The 11,268-nt window shown below is 42.2% G+C and overlaps 1 long non-coding RNA gene across 1 annotated transcript; it reads right to left on the reverse strand.

Annotated features, from left to right (window-relative positions):
* Positions 1-3,625: 3,625 nt before the first annotated feature.
* On the reverse strand, positions 3,626-9,776 carry LOC114019255. Its single transcript, XR_006288000.1, has 3 exons — positions 8,712-9,776; positions 5,367-5,454; positions 3,626-4,237 (listed from the first exon to the last, which is right to left on the reverse strand). It is a non-coding gene; the product is annotated as an uncharacterized LOC114019255 (long non-coding RNA).
* Between the last annotated feature and the right edge of the window lie 1,492 nt (positions 9,777-11,268).

The raw sequence follows: 11,268 nt of genomic DNA on the forward strand, positions 1-11,268 counted from the left end.
GTGTCACGCAAACCCTCTCAGGATATAGATTCTATTATATTTTATTGTTCCCGAGTTCAGTAAAACTCTTTACAAAGAGCATTTTACTAATCAAGCAAACAGCAATTTGAAAACCATATACTGATCTGTATTGTTTATTAAGCATGCATTTGCTGACTAAACAAGCGATTTGTTTATTTCCACAGGATAACAATGCTGATGCTATATTCGTTCTAAAGTCTATTGCTTTATTTGCTGCAGCAAGAAAATAGGAGTTCCAGGAATGCACAAGATCTTACTGTAAAACCAGACCTTAATTTCATAGCAGCCACCTGATCACACCATAAAATGGTTACATTCTGCTGTTCTTTATTAACAAGGCCGAACATTTAAGTCTATTAAAATGCATTTCATTACCTCTCCCAAATGCAAATAGCTTTCAACCTTTTCAGCGCTGCAAGATTTATTGTACAGTTTAAAGAATGATTGTGACTTCTTTCATATACAAACAGGATTTGTTTTCAAGAGTGTATTCCCAGCAATTTAAAAGCTATGATTCAATGGGCTTGATACACGCCTGTAAATATTTGCTAAGGAATTTCAGTAACAGTGCTAGCACACCTACTTTGATTTACCATAAGATAATTGCAGGAATATTACCAGGAATCACCATGTAGTTAACATTGTTGCAAGTAAGAAGTAACTACAGCTATCATAAGTAGCACGCAGGACATGGAGGTAATTCACATCATAAATGAGGAAGTTATTTTCTAGTAGTTCATTGGATGGAGTTCCAGCCAAAAGCCACTTTCCTAGCCCCATCCTTCCTCCCACAGAATCTTGATTGGATCAATTTCATCTAACACCTTTCATTTTCATGGGAAGGGAAAAAATACCTAGAGAGAAGCAGTAAGAAGGGAATGGTAGTCTCAGACTCCAATCTAAATTCAGAATGTGCAGAGTTGTTCACATGATCTGGGCCTTCAAGGAAACTGGTACCAAGTTGAGCAGGAAATAGTCCATGATAAAATACCAGAAGCAGCCAAAGCAGGTACTGCTGCACTGCAGGGGTTGGGGTGAAATGAGTTCCAGCTACACCAATCCCCTGCCCCTGAAGTATGTAGAGGAGACCAGGGAAACTAGGACCTAGGTAGTGCACCTCCTCTCTCTCCCCCAACCATGTAGCCATGGAGAAAAAATTGAGGACTTGGAGGAAACTAGCCAGACACTCAAGCTGGTTGGAACAGAGGCAGAAGCAGCCAAAGCAGGAAACTCTGGATGTTGAGAACTTTTTACAGTTTTTCTGGACTTCTCTTCTGTATGCTAATTAGCTTAAAGACTTTCCCCCCCTCCTTCCCCATCTCTTCACCTCAGCATCACTTCACATCTCTAACCCTCTTCTCTCCTGCCCCTCTCACTTCCTTCCCTTCTGTTTCCCTTTAGCTTACCCCATTCTATCATACACGCAAATCATGGCACTAACATGATACTTGTCACCATCACATTGTGCATTCTCTTTTCCTCCCCTCCCTGTGTCTACTTTGTCTAGGTAGACTGTAAGCTCTTTCCATCTATTACTCTGTGTTTGTGCAGTCCCCAGCACAATGGGGGCCCCCCATTTTTGGTTGACCCTTACCACCATAATACACATTATTAATAAAGTCATCAAGACACCCATCCAATCACAAGGGACATACTATCATAAGCGTCTCTTCTTCTCTTCCCTCCGCTTCACAGATGAATATCAATTGAAAAATAGGATTACTCTAAGGAGTGGCCTATAGAAAGCATTTGACATATCCCAGTGCCTCAGCAACTGCAGAAGAAAGGGAGCAAAATAGCTATTTTTCTTGCCTACTAACAAAATTAAAATTACTTTCAAAGTGCACATTTGTTTCATTGCTTTATTAAATTTGTCTCTCTAAAGGCTCCCTTGCCCATTTCCTCATGGAATTAGGAAGTGTCTTTGCTTGAAATTAATTCTAAGAACTGCCTATTTGCAATGCGCGCCACTTGGTATAAGTCAAATGAGAGCACTTTGAATTTGAAGAAGAGACAAGCAAAGGGACAGTAAAGAAGATACTGGTCTCCCCAGTGTAAAAAGAGTGCAATAGGCCTGCACTGGACAATTCAGCCAGGACTCATCTGAGTTCTGTTTCTCATCCCTGCTAAACATCTCCCACTCTCAGATATTCTCAAACTTCCTACCACATCTGAGTACAGTTGGATCGTAATTTTTAACACATGCTGCTGCCCCTTGAATCCACTGGAGAGGCAGATTACTTCATGAACTATTATTGTGGGCTTCTTATGTATTGCAACCATCTCAGCATACTGATATTGTTTTGTTTTCAGTTTTATGTTTGTAACACATTTAATACTTGCAGCAAGGCTACTAGATCAGCCTCTTACAAGTGCCTGTCTCTCTCTATTTGGATTGTGGGTACTTTGGGGCAGGGTCTATCTTTAGATGTGCAGTTTTCAACCGGAGAGATGTACTGACTAGACAGCAAAAATCCAATTACCTCAGGCAGGGGGGTGAAGGGGAGATGGAGGGGTCTGCCAGGTCATCAACCCAGACCAGGCCCTGCTCAGCTGGGGCTGCCTCCTACCTGAATCTCATGGACAGCAGGCAGGCTCCTTGTGAGGGGCACAGCTCCCATCCCAACCCCGGAACAGCGGGAGCCCAGCTGGGAGAGGGAGGTGGAGAAGCAATGAGGAAGAAGGAGGGAAGAGAGCAGTGAGCGATAGGGGTGGGGGATGAGAGGAGCAAGCAGGGGCTGGGGTCTCAGAGTGAAGAGCCGGAGCAGGGGAAGGTTTCTGCAGTCCTGCTGTAGTGTCAGGTTTTCAGAAATTAGAAAGATGGCAAGCCTCTGGCGGGTAGGGTCCATGTAGCTATAAGACGAAGCAAAAGGCAGGCTGCATCCCCATCACCAAGATGCGTAGCCATATGCTGCAATGAAAGTTCCAGCAGTGAGGAGGCAGCAGGGAAAATCTCCAGCAGCTCCCCTGTGCCAAAGCCTTTTCACTGCCAAAATCTTTCCCTACTGCTTGGGCCTTTTAGTACATCAGGAACCTTCTCTGCAGTGGGAAAAGGCCCTGGCAATGGGACACTGCTAAAAATAGCACGTAGACCTGGAAGGCTCTGCTTGAGTGTTTACAGAGCTATGGAGGTCACCCTATTGTACTCACCTAAGGTGTGGCTCACTGTCTCCACTGCTCTTTATACCCATGCTAGTTGGCTGTGCAGTGTCTATACACTGCTGTAAGTGTAGACATACTCTTAAAATACTGTGAATATTTACAGCACTAAAGGGCAGATTTTCAGATTGGTCAGATCTGGCTTAGGGCCTAAATGAGTGGCCAGATTTTCAAATGAGCTCAGGATATCGGATGCTGAGCACTTGCAGAACTCTGCCATCCTGGCAGCTGGCCCCCATTGGCAGCACTGTGCACTTGAGAACCTAGCCCTACAAAAAGTTATAAACAGGGCACTCCAGTGACTTTACCCGTAATTTCTCTTTTCTTCCTACGTATGTCAGAGGTTGAAATCATCTCTATGTATGTCCCAACAAGAACAAACTACAGTTTATGAATACAGCAGTGGCAGCCTGTAACATTAAGGATAGGAGGTTTCATTCATATAACTTTTAAGCCCACTCAGACCTGTAACTTTTTTGTGTTGACTAACTCTAGTGCTGATGCTTTGGAGGAGATACCACGAACGTGGATCTGTTCAAAAGGATGCTGGCTCTACAAGATTAAACCTTTAAATCAAGTCTCTCTCTGGCTCGATTTGAATCAGTGTTTTTATGTAGTGACCCAAAGTGCTGCTACCAATAAATAGCATCTACGCAAGATGACTTCTCTCTCCCATTTTCTTTCATCCACACCATAAAGCAAGCATGGAGTTCTGGGTAGGTGGTGCCACCCTTCACATTTCTTAGAGGGACTAAGGCCATGTCTACATTATCACTTATGTTGGCAAAACGTACGTTGCTCACAGAAGTGTATATTCCACCCCCTGAGCGACATCAGTTCCATCGGTGTAAGTGGTAGTCTGCACAGCGCTATGTCAGTGGTGGAACTTCTCCTGCTGATACCACTCGTTGGGGGTGGTTTAATTATGTCGATGGGAGCACTCTCTCCCGTTGGCACAGAGTGACCGTATGAGAGCTCTGACAGTGGTGCAGCTGGATCAGTACAGCTGTGCCGCTGTAAGCTCGCTAGCGTAGACATGGCCTAGGTGGGTCAGCTTCTGTTGGCGAGAGAGACAAGCTTTTGAGCTCCACAGTGCTCTTCTTTAGGTCTGGGAAAGGTATTCAGTCTCTCAGCCAAATACAAGGTAGAACAGATTGTTTAGTATAAGTAGTTAACATATGTCTGAAGGAACCATTCACAGTGAAGTGCGCCATTAACACCTATATTTCTGGTCACACCTAGAAACTCTGCTATGCCACCCAGGGAACAGAAATGAATATTTGACAATGTATTTGCTGCAAGGGACGCTGCTGATGTATCCATGGTCTCCATTATGTAATGAGCAGCCGGATGAAGTCCGAGTCAAACAGATGGGTCCTAGGCAGCCCACTGAGTTGGGAGAATCTCAGCTTTCATTTTACAATAGCAAATGTTTAATGCTTTTCCTTGCCATGTTAGCTTGAAAATAAATTGTAATATGAGCCATTCACTAGCACTGTAAGGAACAATCATCTGGGATCCACTTTTGTGGCTGGAGTGTGGTGTAAAGCCCGAAGTTTTATTTTACACTTGACTTGTGTATCTGTCAGCTATAATTAGGGCATATGTGGGGAAAAAAGCAGATAACTAACACCCTCCAAAAAATCTTAGGCCAATCCAGTGCACAGTGGTGTGATATTAATAGTCTTTTAGAATCTACGATTTCATGGGAGGGAGGAGAAACAACATTTTCCAGACTAATTCAAAAGTGACAAGGCCATTTTCATTCACTCCATCCTAGTACAGCCCAGTTTCTCCACGGTGGGTGGAGAAATGTTCAACAGATCTTACTCCACAATGGCTATGGTCAAGCCCTTAGTTTTAGTGCCCTTATAAACCTCCCTTTCTCCCCCAGGCAGAAGGAAGAATGATTCTGCCTCTTCCCAATAGCCAGCCTGCCCAGCACTGCCTGCTCTGTGTCCTGTGTTTAAACGGGCCCCAGCTGCAGAGATCTCCCTATCACCATTAGCAGTTGTGGAAGTTCCTCACTTCCTCAAGGCAGATTAACCCTTTCATTGCTAGTTTGTGCATCAAGTGAAATCCCTGCTTACTGTTTCATAGTTGTTCTTTTGCTTGCATGGGCTCTGAACATTACCAAATTGAGCAATAGGGAAAGATGCAGGCAGGGCTCATAGAAATACACATACTTATCTTGAGAGGTTTAATCATCATATGCCCATTCAGTGACTGCAGCTCAACTGACCAGACTTCAGCTGGTTGAAAAAATAGCAGGCCCTAGGATACATGAGAGATCATTGGTAGAACCAAATCTTACTTTGATTATGGGACCAGATTACACCTCAAGTAGAACAGGCTACATAAAAACAGCTAATGGGCTACCTTCCAGAGATGTGTCTCCTCACAGATCTAATTAAGTCAATGGGAGCTGTGGGTGCTCAGCACTTCAGATAATCAGGCCCTCATGCTTTCCAATGCCTCAGCCACAGATCCAACAGTGCCATTTAGCCTAGGGACCTCCAGACATGCTCATGCTAAATTCCGACCAGAATGCCCGTAACACTTAGCAAAAAGAAAAGGAGGACTTGTGGCACCTTAGAGACTAACAAATTTATCTGAGCATAAGCTTTCATGAGCTACAACTCACTTCATCAGATGCTTATGCTCAAATAAATTTGTTAGTCTCTAGGGTGCCACAAGTACGCCTTTTCTTTTTGCGAATACAGACTAACGCAGCTGCTACTCTGAAACTTAACACTTAGGAATTTTGTCTTAAATAGGCCAGGTTACTTCAGTAATTGCATTGCCCCCTATGGGTTCTTATACTTGAAGTAGTGAATCCTGCAAATACTGAGGTAACATTTGTTTATGTGATGCAATGGCTGGTTTTTTAAGGATAGTGGTTGCCATTAAAGAATGAGCATTTGGTAAAAACAGTTATATCCTCTAAATTTAGGGCAGTTTAAAAAAAATGCTGATCTATAATGGCAACCAGTATAAAACTGCTTCTTTAAAAAGGTAGTAAATAATTGAAGGTTTCCATATATATATGTACAACATCTATCTGAAATACCCCAGTGTGCTTCACAAACTACCACTCATACCACCACTGAAAAGCAGCCATTGACTTTTGCTTTCTGCCCCAGTGAACAGGCACACTGTGCCCAGAATAATAATAATGCAGAGTGGACATTTTGGTCAACACTATGGGAAATCCCTACATTTCTGAGGTCTACTGCATACCACATGACCATCCTTCGTATGTGCTCTAGCCATGACTTGAAAATTAGATGATGGAATTAACTTTATAGAATTATAGGACTGGAAGGGACGTTGAGAAGCCATCTAGTCCAGTCCCCTGCACTCATGGCAGGACTAAGTATTATCTAGACTATATCTGACAGGTGTTGGTCTAAACTGCTCTTATAAAGTGTACTCTCAGCATGATCCTTTCCTTTCTGCTAATAACAGCTGCCGCTCATCTTCCTTAACTGCTATGAAGTATATTTTTAAAAGGATCCACAGTTTCATAATTTTTTCAGTAGCTCTTCTACCCATAGGATTAACAAGAAAAAAAAGTTAAGAGCAAGGCAAACTTCTATAAGGAGGTTTGGTTAGTCACCTTACAAATTTCATCTTCCATTAGAATTTCATACAAGAATGATTTGGCAAGTGTAGACTTTATGGGAAGAGGGACCTTAAATGCCATTTGAAAGTGAAAGTATGTGGATGAACCTTTCCATTCAGCCTATTATTTTAAAGCTAGTAGAGTTGTTGTGCTCCTACTTGCAGACCTTTAAATGTGTAAAGTTCTATTTATATGATAAAAAATGATCTATGACCATTCACAAAAGGGACATAATTTCAACTTGAGAGCTATACACACTAGACTTCATGAAATGAAAATGGAACAGAATGAAAACTGTAAGCTCAACATCACTTCACCAAGTTTCCTAAGTCATGTAATTACACCAAGGAACATTGAACCGGAGCTACAGTAGCTCATAATAATTCTATCATGGAAGCACTTAACTCAAGTGGATCTACTACCCTGCAATCCTTCCTAGGAGCACATTACTTGAGTTCAGTAACTAATTTTGTTAGAATAGTATAGCACTTCTCGGAGCACTGCTTGGGAGTGATGCTGCATTTTCATGAAGACAATCTTTGTATCTGAGCACTACACCACCCCAGTTCTCTTCAATCCAGACTTGGAGATGGATTTCAGATTGACTTGTATTTCACCACCTGTAGAGTTTTACTAATATTTTGGTGATTATGACATAGGGACCATTAAGTCAAGGTAGGCAATGACAAAAATTGCACACCACAAATGATCAGAAAGCGAGAGGAAGCATTCAGTGCATTAACAGGAATTATTTTGTCTCTACATGAGCCTATGAGAAACTGAAAGTGAGCAAAAATTTTCCTCACAGAATGGATAGTCTTTGCCACAGTTTTACAATAAGGAATGATTCATGAATGATCAATACAAATTCCCAGATTGTATCTTTCCATCACTGTTAGCATGTAATAATCTGATACTTAACCTCTTCGTACTTAAATCTGAAGCTAACTTCATCATTTGAAATCCCAGAGTACAATCATTTTGAAGGGATGTTTGAGGCAAACTGGACAAGACATTTTACTTCTTTGAAAATGAGTTGGTTCTAGTATTTTGTTATTAATTAGTTCCTGCTTTTAGCTTGGGAGCTGGGATTGGATTTAGGGTTTGTGTCTCAAAAGGGCTTGGCATAAAACCTCCTCCAGTGACTTCCACGAGGACTTGTGCCTTTGGCTAGTTTAGGAGAATGTGGTGAGTTAATAATTAAAGTATTGTGTATGACTTTCATGGACATTTATTCACTGAATGAGCCAAAAGGGGTATTATAATGTTCAAATAAACCCATCACAGAGCAAACCTTATTAACAGATATTTTTAAGTGAGAGAATCTTTACTATTAAAGTTGAAAATACATATTGGTAATCTCAGGAGAGATGTCTTACAAGAATATCATGGGTTTTAAAATAAAATAAAATAAATAAAATCAAGAAGCCAAGAAATTCAAAGTATGGTTTCACACCTAAAAAAACCCCACCACACTTGCACATACATTATTTGACAGTTACACTGATCACCATTTTTAGTTTCCATACAGAAGTTAGGAGGATAAATACCTCTGATGACCTGGGCCTTGATCCCTAACACTTGAGGCCAAACTCTCATGTGTGGGCTTTAATAGAGTCACACACGAGGGAAGAATTTGGTTCAGTGCAGAGATGTGCTTAAAAATATTAATTTAAAATGTGTCTCCCTCATTGGATGATATCTGTGATAATGCTGGGTAATATACTTTTCCCTGTTCAAAAATAAATAAATAAATAAAATCCATCGACTCCATACTCTTCTCCCCACCACACACACAAAGCCACATATCCTTCCACTACCCATCCCTTGACAAGCATATTTCAATCCCCCATCCTTTCTCATCCCCAGTACAATGTCACAGAGGGTTTTCTAGATGGCTCCTTACCTGGTAGCTGCATGTCCTAGGGTCAGTACTGGCAGCAGCAAATAAACTTCTCGGGGCATCTGGCTGTGGATGATTGGCTGCATGGGATGCAGGTCCCTTTAAGTGTTGAGCTGGAGAGCCAGTTGGGGGATGGATCCTTTTTGTTCTTGATCTGGGTGGGTGGTCCCTGGCTAGCATAGAAAGACCAGGTGAGGGATTTGGAGAATAGATGGATAAGGACGTCTCATCTTGTTGGTAGGGACAGGAGTAAAGTAGGGAAACAGGCAACCCCTAGATATCAAAAGAGCAGGACTTCATTGACACGTAGGAGAAAAGGATCAGCAGTCAGGTTCCCTCCCGGTATAGGATCTTCAAATTCCAAGCAGGGACACATCAGGTGGACACTGATGGCAAGGGAGGAAGAGGTGAGCTGCAATACTTCCACCCAATGCAGCAACAGATTGCCCTGCCTCCTGTCCTCATGCACTGCTTTTGTGGCCAGTGATGGGAGCAAGGTGGGGAAGACACTTCAAAGTCCACATTTCCTCGTATCTCCTATGAGTAATCAGAGGTGCTGTCGGGGTATTCAGGAGTGGCATTTCCCTACCAGAAGTTATGACAGCAACAGCTGATATACCAACAGTGTGGAAACTTCCGGAGTAAGCAGCACCCTTAGAGCATGGTGACTGATTACTGCAGCCTGAGTGCCCCCAGTGGTTACGGTTGCCTCTGTAGCCATCCCACCTCTATTTCCCCTTCATTCAAGATACTCCAAGAACTCAGTCTCCAGTGACCTTCTGAGTTCAATCCTTTTAATTCACTCTTCAGCAATTCTTCTCTTCCTGTCAAAAAAAAATCACCAAAAAACAGAAATCCAAACAAACATTTTTCAGCTCATCTTCCCTTCTTTAACTCCCAGTCACAGGCTTTATCTAGCTAGGGCTCTCCAGGAACCAAACTTCTTTCCCATAGCTGCTTCTTCCACCTACCGCAGATCCACTCAGTCTCCCATTTCTTGAGCTTTCCCAGCTTACTACAGGGTCTCCTGTCTCTGGCAGTCTCAGCCACCCTCTCTCTCAGCCACACCCCCTCCCTACAGTTTCCTGCTGCCTTTTATATTAGAATCACCTGGCCTCATTCCTCTCAGGTGGCGCTCATCTTGTAATCAGGGCTGGCTTAGCCCCAGATTCTCCAGCCCATGGGCAAGCCACTCTGTTACAAGCCTGCTCAGTCCCAGCTTCAGAAAGTGTTGAACAATTAACAATTAGAGCCAGTGTTACCATTTTCAGGCAGGCTTGTGAGAGAATAATATACTGAGCTGCTTCCTGCCAAATATAAATGACTCCTGTCCTCTATTGTTATACCTCTATGCACAGGGCTAGCCTAAGGGCTCCACGGAAGGTTAGCAAGATAATTATGTGGGGTACAGTCCAAACTTAACTAATTCATTTTACATTAAAATTGTGTGTGTGTGAAGTGGAGGAGAAGGGAGGGAATTTTTAGGCGTCCCTATCTCATATTCCTGCAGCAGAAGCAGACAAGTGTCCTGTTCTCTTTCATCCCAGTGACCAGTTTACCCCATCTCTGTGATGAAACAGGCTAGAAACTTATTTTCATTTTAAATGAAAGCTGAGATAGTGCCCAAAGGCTAGTATCGTTAAAAAGAAGGTTGTGTGAACCCATTCCAGCTCATAATTATCTGGAACAAGAACATTGTCCATTAAAACCCAGCTCATGCAAAGATGTTTACCTTTCTGTACAAAACTAGTTAAATTCCAGAAACTAAAGTGACCAATGCATTTTGTCATGGGAGACATAGTTAAATATTATGGCTATCTAATAAGTGGCAAAGAGAGCTTAATGTGCAGTAATTTCTCGACCCAAGAACATTTCTACCCCACTGTTTGAAGATTTTTAAAAAATTTTGATAGCTTTCTGTCCAGTTTCTGACTGAGTTACACACACTTGCCTAACACCATACATTATGTGACCCAGCTATGTAACTTACTGCTTTGCAAAGCACATTCTCCTGCACTGACAGATAAATCAATTTCTTGTAGCTGCTTCAGAATAACAGCTAGATGTTGGAGAAGTTCTCTGCAAGCACAGAGCAGTTGAAACAGAAAATTGTTAGAGCAATCTACTGCATTCTTGACATGCCAAAGGAAAACCTGATTCACATGCTATCAGACATTTTGCATGAGCCCCCCTCATGCAATTCCATTGGCATAGCAACAAAACTGAAAAATCCTGGAAGTCACAGTGAAGGCTGGCAACAGTTTAATATGATTAATTAAGGGGATCTGTTTGTTCCCCTTACACAAATCTGAAGTGCTAATATCGTTAACTTGGGCATTCCTGTTAACTAGGTCATTCCTGCTGTAGACCTAAAATAGACATAAAACCTTCCTGATAACATTTCAATCCATTCTAAAGCTGTCAAAACTAGCTTAATAATCTTGTCCTTATTTTCTTAGGTGTCAGCATAATTGGGCTTGACCAAAAAGTAACTGGGTTACTTGGGCATTGAATATACCTGTAGCTTTTTGCCTAAGGGGCTTGTTCCATTTCACTATGG

Source organism: Chelonia mydas, chromosome 1 (genome assembly GCF_015237465.2).
Source record: "Chelonia mydas isolate rCheMyd1 chromosome 1, rCheMyd1.pri.v2, whole genome shotgun sequence".
NCBI classification, from domain to species: Eukaryota; Metazoa; Chordata; order Testudines; family Cheloniidae; genus Chelonia; species Chelonia mydas.